Source organism: Poecilia reticulata, chromosome 8 (genome assembly GCF_904066995.2).
Source record: "Poecilia reticulata chromosome 8, P_reticulata-male-v2, whole genome shotgun sequence".
Taxonomy (NCBI): Eukaryota; Metazoa; Chordata; class Actinopteri; order Cyprinodontiformes; family Poeciliidae; genus Poecilia; species Poecilia reticulata.
Window position 1 is genome coordinate 25,980,359 of NC_088837.1, and position 11,736 is coordinate 25,992,094.

Consider the following 11,736-nt stretch of genomic DNA (forward strand, 5'->3'; position numbering starts at 1 on the left):
GTTGTTTAGTCTAATTATGACATTATTTAATGTTTGAACTGAGGCCAAAATCAACTCCGGCCTTTCCACAGGATTTCTGGGAATTTATTTCTGGTATTTCCCAGGATATAAGTATGGAAAAAAACTGGGTTTTTAGGTGAAGAGCTCCCCCTGGTGGCGCCGACATGTAAGTGACCACACTGAAAACTTTTCTCAAAATAAACTACAGAATATAGACCAGATGCTGTAAATAACTTTATAATTTCATTTAAAATGTTCTGTGAGCCTTAAGAAAAACTTTCCTGAAGTTCATAATGTGAGGGTTTTGCAGCTTTCAGATAATTAAAGTCTGACCACAGTGCCAACAGTTACTGTAACTTTAGAACATTTTGATTTTAATCTCTTTTCAGAGAATTAAAGAAGGGGGGTTCAGAGCAATTTTTAATTATTTTATTTTTCTTCTTATTTGGATCCTAGATGCAGAGTTGCTGCTTGTCATTTATGTAAAAACAACAAAAACAAATTGTTCTGATGTTTCTGTTGTTTTTTTTATCCAGTTTTAAATCCAAAGTGTGACTTTAAGTGAAGTTTTTAATTGAGTTAATTGCAGCATCTGTAGTTAATTGTTCAATATTTTAGAGTTCAAAGGTGAAATATGTACCGTGTACTTTAGGGAATTGAGATCTGGGAATACCAACGTTTCCATATTTTCCATACTTATCCTGGTCTGGAAAACACTGAGCTCCAGCTCCATGTTTCACCCAGTAGAAATCCTGAGCTGGGCGTAAGAAACCTTTAAGCTCCTCAGCAGCCGGAGCCGTTTTCTCACAGCAGGAGGCCACCAGCCCTCCTGCTGGAGCGTTTCCACATTATTTATTAACATGAAGAACTGCTGCGCTCCAACACGACAAGCAAAGAATGCTGCCATGATCGCCACCTGCTGGCCAGATGCTATTACTACATTATATGTTGGAATTACAGGGACATTTCACGTGCAGAGGAATCATCTTAGATATTAAAACTGATATTTTTTCACAGATTAAAATCAAGCCTCTGATCTTTCCTGATGGATATTCTTCTATCCTGTTTAAAGTTTTTCCCCAGCTGCTCTGTTCTGTCAACGTCGGGTTTTCTATGTGCCATTTTTAAATCCTTCAGACTTGAAGTGAGCCATCCAAGAAGAAATTCATCTCCTTTATTTAAAAAAATCTCTCTGTCTGAGTCAAACATCTAAGAACTGCTGAACTAATTTATTCAAAAGTTGACATAAATAATTTTCCTCTTTAGGAGGAAAATGTGTGCCTTTGTTTCTGAAGGCTGAAGAAACGATTAAATGATGTCGACCACAGACTTCAGGACGCCATGATGTCTGTATTTCTGTTGTCCCAATGGTGGGAGGCTGAAGTCCAGCGGAGCCCTAACCTGCTGATCCTGGGATTTAAATCTCGTCTTATTTGATAACTAAGAAAGAGAAAAACTCATTTTAGATGTTTAAGTTCAGGAAGGATTGAAAAGTGAAACCCGTCAACATGACAAACAAACTGAACCAGGAGGTTTAAACTGAACAGAACTGGTGAACGGTTCCCACTGATTTAAATAGAAATACTGGAGGCTTTTCATTGTTTACAAAGGGCGCCATCATGTGGACAAACCATGAAAATACAGTCACATTAAGATGGAATGAGTAAAAGTTTTGATGACAATATGATAGACATTTAAAAATCTGATGTTCTTTATATGTTTTGGATTTGAAAATCATTAAAAGTTTAAATTGTGTGACGGATAAAGACGGAGAGATTTATTCACAAATTATCTCTGTTATAATTTAATAATAAATCCCAAAATTTAGTTTTCAGAAAATAAGAATATGGCATTAAATCCTAACAGAGGACTTAAAACTCCGTCATATTTCTGTATCGTATCTGTTCTCTACTTGGTCTGGGCAGCAGAGAAAAGAAGTGCTGATGTGAATCTTTTTCTACCACACTTTTTCCTTCCACTTAATTTTCCACCAGCCATTTTTTAAGTCATGTCTTGTGGCTTCTCCTCCTTGTGGAGATTTCAGTTTGGTGAACATCGGTCACGTTTTCTCCATGACTGTGAAAGAAACTTTAAAACTTTCTGAAAAATAAAATTTGGGGTTTTTATTCATTAACTGTGATAATCATAAAAATGGAATGAAAAATACTAGAAATACATCATTCTGTGATGTAAATCTGAGTTTCACCTGTTGAACTGAATTACTGAAGCAAATGAACCAATAAACTTAAACAGAAACCCAGATTTTCTGATTGTTTCAACAGAAAAAAATAATAAAATAAATATTAGAATTTAAATAAAGGCAGATCATTGGAAATGTGGGTTGAGATCTTTGTTTCTTTGTTAATTTCCATAATGTATTTATGTTTTATTCATGCATTATTTTAAGGTAATTTAAATGGAACTGGGACCAAACTGGAGGCCGACTGGTTTTCAGATGTAGCAGCTCAGAGCCAAGCGTGTTTCTGGATGGATGTTTATTTTATTACAGAAAAACAAGTGAAACGATGTACAGACTTTAAGTTAAAGTGTAAATGTCCAAGATTTCTGTTGTGATTATTTAACCGGATTTCCCAGAGGATTGTTTTTCTTTCATGTTTCCATCTTTTTTGTCTTTTCTCGCTGGGAGTCGTGCTGTGCCTTAGCTGAGCTCCGGTTTTAGAAAACTGAATAAAAAACACAACAAATGACGCTGATGTGTTTCTCAGTGCATCACATCTGAACGCTTCAGCATGAACAACTAATGTCTTATTTATTTTGTAGACCAATTCATCTTTTTGTTAATCTGTAATCTTTGTTTTATAGACACTAATTTGTAAAATAATAAAAGATCTTATGTGAAAGTAAAAGAGCTGCTGAAACTGGCGCTCCTCAGATTATTCCAGTAGTTATTATAAATGTATTGATATTTATTATGACCCAAAATTCAATTAGCTTATTAGATAACACCAAAAAAGATGTTTCATCATGATCAGCATGATGACTGGGTCCTACATCAAGGAATATTAATGGAAGGTTGAGTGGAAGGAAAAAGTATGGCACGTAATGTAAACCTTTAATGAATTTTAACATAAAATAATAATAAAGTGCCTGTGCTTAATACAAATGTGAGGAAAAAACTATTTAAAAGTAACAGAGACTGATGGTCATAAAATTATCTTCATGTATTAAATTAGAAAACATTAATAAAACATTTAACTTATATGTATAGTCACATAAGAAGCCAGAATCAGGCTGTTGACTGACAGCTGTATTGAAAGTTAAGTGGAAGGAAAAAGTTTGCAAGGAGCCAGAGCTTTAGTATGTATCCATGTCAATGGTCACATTTGTTAATTATCAAATTGTCTAAGAAACCAAAAGTTAGTTTTTATTAGCTTTAAGCCTCAGTCACCCAAATGATTAGAGTTAAACACATGAAATATAACAGTTCTGGTTCTGGTGGTTGGCCAGAGTCCTTTGTGGAATAAATCATTGGGTTCTTGCTGCTGAGATTCTCACCTGCTGCCATAAACAACTCCAACAGTTATTTTAAGGAAGATTAACTTCAGCTGCATCCTGTTTTTAATAATGTTACTCATAATGTATCTGCCCTCTTAGTCTGGAGTTAAATTTAGATAAATATTCAGTTCAGATCTGGATTTGAGGGTTTCTTATGGTGAGACAAAATATTTAGTTTTACATTTTGATCTGACTTTATGTTTTTTTATATTTACATAACAGACTGAAGCCTTGTGCACAGAGATGAGTGTGATATATTTATGTAAATAGTAAAAAAAAAGTGCTCACAGGTCAGGATGCAGCGCCACAGAAGCTGATGTAATAGGAAAGGTGGGCCAGTGGGTGGCGCTGTAACGCTGCTACAGAACATTGATCCCGACACAGACAGACTAACTCCACAGGTCAGAAAATCCCCTGAAAAGAAAATATACAAATCAAGAGACTGAACACTTTCCTGTTTTCATCAGTAAATGTGCAGCATAATTTTAATTATTTGTGAGGATTGTATTGGAGGAAGATCAGAAGGAAGAGCACTGCAGTACATTCTGCACATTATTAAAGCAGATTCTAGTTTAAAGAATCCAGTTCTCTAACTTGTTACAGTTTTAACTTGGCATAATCAAAAAGTTTAAATTAAATACCAATATTTATATTTTTATCTTTTAGATAAGGCCATCACATTCCTCGCACCAGATTTCTTCCTGGAAGAAATTCCTGGAAGATTTCTTCCTCAATGTTTTCAAAGATGACAAACACCACAAGCATTCAAGGAAGCTTCAGACAAGTGATCTGAAAGCCCTGCTGGGTCCCTGCTATACGCCCACATAGATGCTCTTCTGGTGGCTCTGTGGGTTATGAATCAGGCATCTTTCTTTCATTAAACTGATCAATGGCCGATCAATTAAAACTGATGCTGCCAACATGTAGTGTCGAGAAAAGTCGAGCTCATCCCACTTCCCCATGCTGGAGATTTTAGTTTAATAGTAATAATAAATAAAATTACCTTAGAATTAATTACACAGGTGACATCAAGACCCAACAGTAGAGTCAGACGGTAATAAAATGAATCTGGTTGTGTGTGTTGTTATTGTGTCCTGCAAACTTAGCTTTAATTCTACTTTTTTCTATTTAATCATAAAAAATCAAAGTCAGGCAGAAAGAGAGTCATGAAACAGGAAGAGCTGGTTTTCTGAAGAAAGGGGAAGTTTCTATTTTGCATCAGGCTAAAAATAATTCAGACCATTCCTTATTTTAAAGCATTAAAGGTTTTTAAAGAATAAAATCTAAACATTTTGAGAGATTGGATAAAACCCAAAGTAAAATACTTAAATTAATAATAACTTATAATTGGGCCAATAATTAATATTGGTTTAACCAGTGGTTGATGTTGATTTGATTATAAGAATATTTACACTTACTCTTACACTTGTGGAAGTACTTAAAGGTGAAACAAGAAACTGTAACATGATATCAGATAATTAGAATAATGGGTATTCTTGGTTTCTTTTCAGAAGTGTCTGTAATAACTCACATTATGATTGTAATAAGAGTAACTAATAAGTTATGGTTATTATAACATTATAAATGAATGTTAAATCAAAAAGGTTATAAATGTGATTTTGACATTGAACTTGAAAAGGTGTAAAATGTTGCAACTGTAATTAAAGGTCACTGATGTTGTGTTGAAGGTAGATGGTAGGTGAAAGGTCAGGGGGAAAGAGGAACTGATAGAATAGCGGAGGTGACTAAGGCCTTATTGCTAAACTTCAACTTGCCTAAGAAAAGGTTGGGCAGGAAACAGAGGTAGGAGGAACTGTTGAGCAACTTGGGGACATTAGAACAGACATCAGGTCATGAGGTCTCCAGGGTGATGGATATGAGATCATCTGTCCAAGCAGTCAGCCAATGAGAGGCACAGCAACAAAGCTAGCCAATGCAAACACACCAAAAGGTGGATAAACCCTTTATAAAGTGGGTGCAACAGAGGAATCTTTGGTTGGATCCTTCAGGCAGCTTCGAGCCAAGACGGAGATGGACAAAGAACTCTGCAGCTGAAGAAGAGCCGGGGCCACAGAGCCGGAGACTGTTCTGCACATGGGGACCAACCCGTTAGCCCCGCAACATGTGGCTTCAAATCGCACTTCTCTCAACAGCTGGGTTTAGACCCCCAAAGACAAAGACCAAGGCAAAGATGAAGATAAAGACAAAGGCAAAGAGGAAGAACTGGTGTGTTCCTTCCGTGGGACCAGGAAGATCGTGAGACGAGGAGAAGGGAGCTACAGAGCTGCAAGACAAGAAGCTGAGGACCGCTACGCGCATGAGGAAGTCACCCTGAGGCCCGAGACCTGCCGCTCTAAGTCAGTACTCTTCCTGTACTGGGAACCTCCTGCTGCTGCAACACCTTCTTCATCATCAGGCCAGTTCTGGGGTTCAAAATGCCAAACTCTGTCCGTCTCTCTCAAAGTTTCCCTTTTTTAGCTCTCAGTGTCAGCATTAGGGAAAGATAGGCTAGATTATTGATTTTACTTATTTGATTATTTCTGCTACTGAATTAAGCTGTACTGACCCTTACAAAATTGCCTTACTAATAAAATAATTAACATTAAGAAAATCTAAAAGATGTTGTGGACATTCAATTAATGAGTCACCTTAAAGTTCTTTGATGGTTGTAAAATAGCTATGAAGTTTGATTCTGGGAGGAAAAAGTAGAAATGTTTTATAGGTTGCTTTTAGCCAAAACTAAAACAACACCCTTGGGACTCGCCCGAGTCACTAAAACCAACCTGGTTCAGTAACAAGTGCAAGTTGTAATAAAGAGAAAGAGCGACCGTTAACAGGTGTGCTCTGTGAAGCTAGCTGGTTGCTGGCTGCTCAATCTGGCTAATTCACAGGGTGAAAAAGGGTGGGACATCTGGAGGGGGAGGTCGTTAGAAACCAAGCTAGTCTTTCTCGATGCCAGCTTAAACAGAGTTTACTCAGTTCCGAACAGGGTAAAATCCCATCAGATTTAGAAAACTCAAATTACCCGTTAGATGGAGAGCTGGCTGCACATCTCCCTTCTCTGAGAAGGGGAAGTAGAGTGAGAGAGAAGGGGAAGGAAGTGTTGCGCAACAACAGTAGCAACCAATATCCTATTATCAAATTGATATAGAAAAAACAGACTGTTGGCCATTCCAAGGTAAAAACAATAAACAGCTTCCAGTCCGGGGCCCGCTACGGATACCGTGAAAGCTCAAACAACGTGTTTCATTCAGCAAAGTTATCCCACTTTTTCCAACTGCATGCGCCCTAATCAGACGCTCACAATGCCTGTTTTCTCCCAATCTATGGGAGAACGGTACCTGATAGGGAAACGCAAATCCACATGCCTTCAAGTTGAACTTTTTTTTAAACACATGCGCACTCAGTTTCAAAGAACCTAGCACCAACTAGGCGCAGCGAGAGCATTACACGTTTTTGATGTGTACCGTTACTGTGTAAACACAGATCGTAATTAAAACGTTTTCGTGTAAACGATCAAACAAAAACGGAACAAAAGTTTCGTTTTTGTTGGATCGTTGTCGTGTAAACGCCCCCTTAGATCGTCGCGGCCGCTCCGATCTAAATCAGTTTTCCCCAACTGGAAGCACCAATGCAGCCCGTTGAATGTGACAGGTAGCCAATCAGAAAGCTGGATTCTCCTCCGTGCTTTCTGAGGGGAAATTACGGAGGGGAATCCCAAACAGCTGACACGGTGCAACCCGAAGTCCAGCGGACATCGGAGATGATTTGTGCTATCAATTATGTTTATTCAACATTTTGTGCAAAGAATATAGAAATGACAAGGGGAGGAGTTGGAGCCAAATTGCTACCTCAGTTGATAAACCCGGTAAGTTTTCAGCTGTTCTTCGTTAACGTGACATAAATAGGTTATAATGATTTTCATTCAGTCAGGACTTTATGCTGACTCTATAGCCATATACATCACAGGTAGATTCTAGTAAAGCATTGATTAATGCCTGATTTTAAAATTAGTTAACTGGACTTGTAGCCATTATTTTGTGCCCATGTGGCTGGACACCACACGGCACGATCGAACCCGATCGAACCGTTATACCTGGGATTTCAGTCGGCTAATGTATGTCTCAGGGTGTGAAAATGGGCCGACAACTCGTGTAGTGTGGGCTGGACATTAGACTAAGGAAATGAGGAAAGGAGGGTCAGTGGAGAGCACTGGAGCTGAGCCTTTTTTCATTCAGTGTCATCAACAGAAAGAAAAAAAGGCCGGAAGAGACGATAAAGACGATAATTAAAATGAGGTTGACACTCACCAGAATGGAAATGTCTCGACAAACTTGTAGGCATCTGGGGATTTTGGAGAAGGCGATATCAGGACGTCTCAACTGCTGACACCACAACATTCATCTTCTTTTAATTAGCTCCGATAGCTTAGCCTCCTCGCGTTGTTTCCAAGCAGGAAAATAGTGAAACGAAAGTCCGTTTTAAATCTTTTTACCTTTTCGGTCGTGTGATCGGACATTACACCCAATAACGCAGCAAGTTTGTGCCATAGCTAAAATATCTGTGATACAGTCGTTTTTGTCGGTGGCAACAAAGATGGCGCCGATACCCCTCCGACTAGAGCAGTGACGTCACGCTCCGAAGCTCCATCTCACAAAAGACAATCATATTTTAAAACTCCTTCACTTTGTTAAATCCTTCCTGCAGTGACTTTACTGAACAAAGTGCTGATTCACTGCTGCTTGACTAGAAGAGAGCAACGCTGAGTTATGTCTGTGCTTATGATTCAATCCAGTTTCCTACAGTGATCCAGTTATTAAAAGAAGTCCAAAATAAAATGTTTACATACTTCAGTGTTAGCTGATGCTACCTGTCTCTGAAACACACAGGATTAGAACAGTGAACAAGAACATTCATTGTTTAAAACAGGGCAGCTCACTAAGATCAGGAAAGAGTTGATCTGGACCAAATACAAAGCCAGATGAAGCCACTCAAAGGGATCTGGAAGAAGAAAACTTTTTAAAGTAAAACATCAAGATGTGTGTGAACTCATGTTCCAATTTTGTCTGCTTCATGTTTGTGAGAGACTGTTGCTACTGAAAGACTCATAAACTGGACAGAAAGCAAAGTAACATCTAACATCTGACTTCAATGCTGCTGTCAGGACCTTAAAGGAACAGAAAATTACTTCTTCAACAATCAAGCCTGTTTAACTTGGCAATAAAAGTTATTCAGTAATTTGACACTGGCTCTGAAACTTCCTTCTTCTCACTGTCTGACAGTATGCCTTTTGTCGGACATTGTCCAACTGGAAGATCCAGTTTTTCTCTCAACTCCGGTGTACATAAGGCCGTCACATTCCTCGCACCAGATTTCTTCCTGGAAGAAATTCCTGGAAGATTTCTTCCTCAATGTTTTCAAAGATGACAAACACCACAAGCATTCAAGGAAGCGTCAGACAAGTGATCTGAAAGCCCTGCTGGGTCCCTGCTATTCGCCCACATAGATGCTCTTCTGGTGGCTCTGTGGGTTATGAATCAGGCATCTTTCTTTCATTAAACTGATCAATGGCCGATCAATTAAAACTGATGCTGCCAACATGTAGCAACCAATCCTGGGCTTCACAGAGGTCGCTGTATGTTGCGTCTCGTCTTAGTTAAACCTTTAACCAAACAACTAATCCGTACACTCAGTGGTCATTTCATGGCCATATTATGAAATTAAGTTAGAAAAAATGCTTATATAGAAATATAATGAATAAAAGATTGAGAATGGGAGCAATAATAAATCTATTATTTTCAGAGTATTGGTTATTTGAACCTTTGTATTACATTGATTCTTTACTTTTCTTATTTCATTTTGATATTGATATTACATAATCATAATTATCATACAGTGACAATTGTAACTTTGTTTTTACCACAATTTGAAATGTTATCATCAATAACATGTAATTTAGTGTTTTATCTATATTTATGGTTAGATTACATTCCAGTTGTAGAATTTCAGATTAAAATAAAGTGTAATTAATTTTACTTACTGGCATTTTATGAATTACATTCTACTGTAGAAGAATATAATTATGTTAATAGTTAAAAGTTATTAAAGACTATTGAAAAACCACAGTCTCAGAACGATGTTGGCTCTGTTGGACCAACACCGTTCTGTACTCTGCTCCAGTACTGGACTGGTTCCAGTCTGACCTACAGAACAGGTCATTTTTCATCAGAGCGGACAGAAGTCACATGTGGGGAACCCAAGGCTCAATCCTAGGACACCTTCTATTTAGTATCTACATGTTCCCACTGGCTCAGGTTGTAACAGGAAATACGATTAGCTACTGTAGAAGTATATAATTATGTTGATAGTTAAAAGTTATGTTGATTCACATTAAGGTATGATTTTACTGAAAAGGAATGTATTATGTCGAATGTACTGGGTTCAATCTGACCCAGTACATTTTAAGTTGTTGTGCAAGAAACTTCTGGCAAACGTCTTTCCGGCTTGCGTGCGAAGAAGTCGGCCCGGACTGAAAATAATCTTTGTTAGACTAACAATTTGACTAATGGTCCTCTGAGGGAGCAGATTTAACTTCCACGAGGTCAACCCCAGAATTCTCGGAACTTCCAACACACACTCATGTAAAAAACTAAGCCAGAAGTGAGTCTGTGACGCCATTGGTCAGACGCTTTCCAATACACAATAGCAAACTGAAACGGTATAAAAGTCAGAAGCCAGAAGCAAGAGACAAGACATTTTGGATTCTGAGACGATGAAAATGAGATGATGAAAATGTATTATGTGATTCCACAGATGTGCATTAAATGTCTTCCTGTTTGCCTGTGAGCCGGAGAGAATGGAGTTTTGTGTATCGTCTCTTAATTCATGAGTTCAGCACCTTTGAATTCCTCCATACTACCATAACTACGCAGACGATACTCAGCTCTACATCACGATGTCACCAGGTGACTCTGAACCATCCAATCACTGAACAGATGCCTAGAACAGATCAATGTGTGGATGAGCCAAAAAGTTCCCCATCTGAACAGAAACAAAACTGAATTCATTATCTTTGGACCTAAAGAGGAGCGATCTACAAACTAGATGGAAACTAGAGATCAGGCTGAACTCTGGGAGTAGCGATGGACTCTGACCTGAACCTTCAGAGCCACATAAAGACAGTTACAAAGTCGGCCTTTTATCACCTGAAGAACATTTCCAGGTTTAAAGTACTAATGTCTCAGCTAGATCTAAAGAAACTCATCCATGCGTTTATCTTTAGACACATTGATTACAGTGTCTTCACAGGTCTGCCTAGAAAAAAAAACAATGGTCCAGCTTCAGCTGATCCAGAACGCTGCTGCTGGAGTTCTGACTAAAACCAGGAAGATAGAGAACATCACCCAGTTCTACAGTCCTTCACTGGCTCCATGGAGCTCAGAGAACAGACTTTAAATTAGTAATTAGTAGCTAGCTTATAAATTGCTGAATGGCTTAGCATAAAATACATCAAAGATCAGATGTTGCATCAACTTTCCAGACCTCTCAGGTCTTCTGGTTCTGGTTCTGGTTCTGGTCTGCATCCCCAGAACCAGAACCAAACATGGAGGAGCAGCATTCAGCTTCGATCCTCCTCTTATCTGGAAGAAACTCTGAAAAAATCTGAGTTCCTTTAAATCAGGGCTAAAAACTAACCTGATTAGGGGTTTGATTAATAACTGGAACATTGATTGATAAGGTCTTAACTGTAACATTACTTATTTTTTATGCCACTGTAATGTGATGTTTTCCTGTTTGTTCATTGTTATTTTCATGTGAAGCTCTTTGAAATGTCTTGTCGCTAAAATGTGCTTAAATAAACGTGACTTACTGACCTATGATTAAATATGAAAGTAAATCAACACAATAGAATGTAACGTAACTGGATTAGATTGGTTTATGTTGATTTAATTCTTCAGTTAATGACAGGCTCAAGCGTTTCTAATAGACAGACAACACCCAGATGTTGGCGAAGTTCCTGTATAACTTTGTTATTAAGTTATTAATCATAGTTCACCTCTGAGAAGCACCGATCCTTCTTGATTTTTATACTGCTTGACTGTATTGGAACTTGGCACAATATAGACCTGCAATAAATAGAAAACTGATCTGTTTTTCACTATAGCATTAACATTCATTTGTACGTTTTAAGATCATTTTTTCCACAAATTGATGCTCATA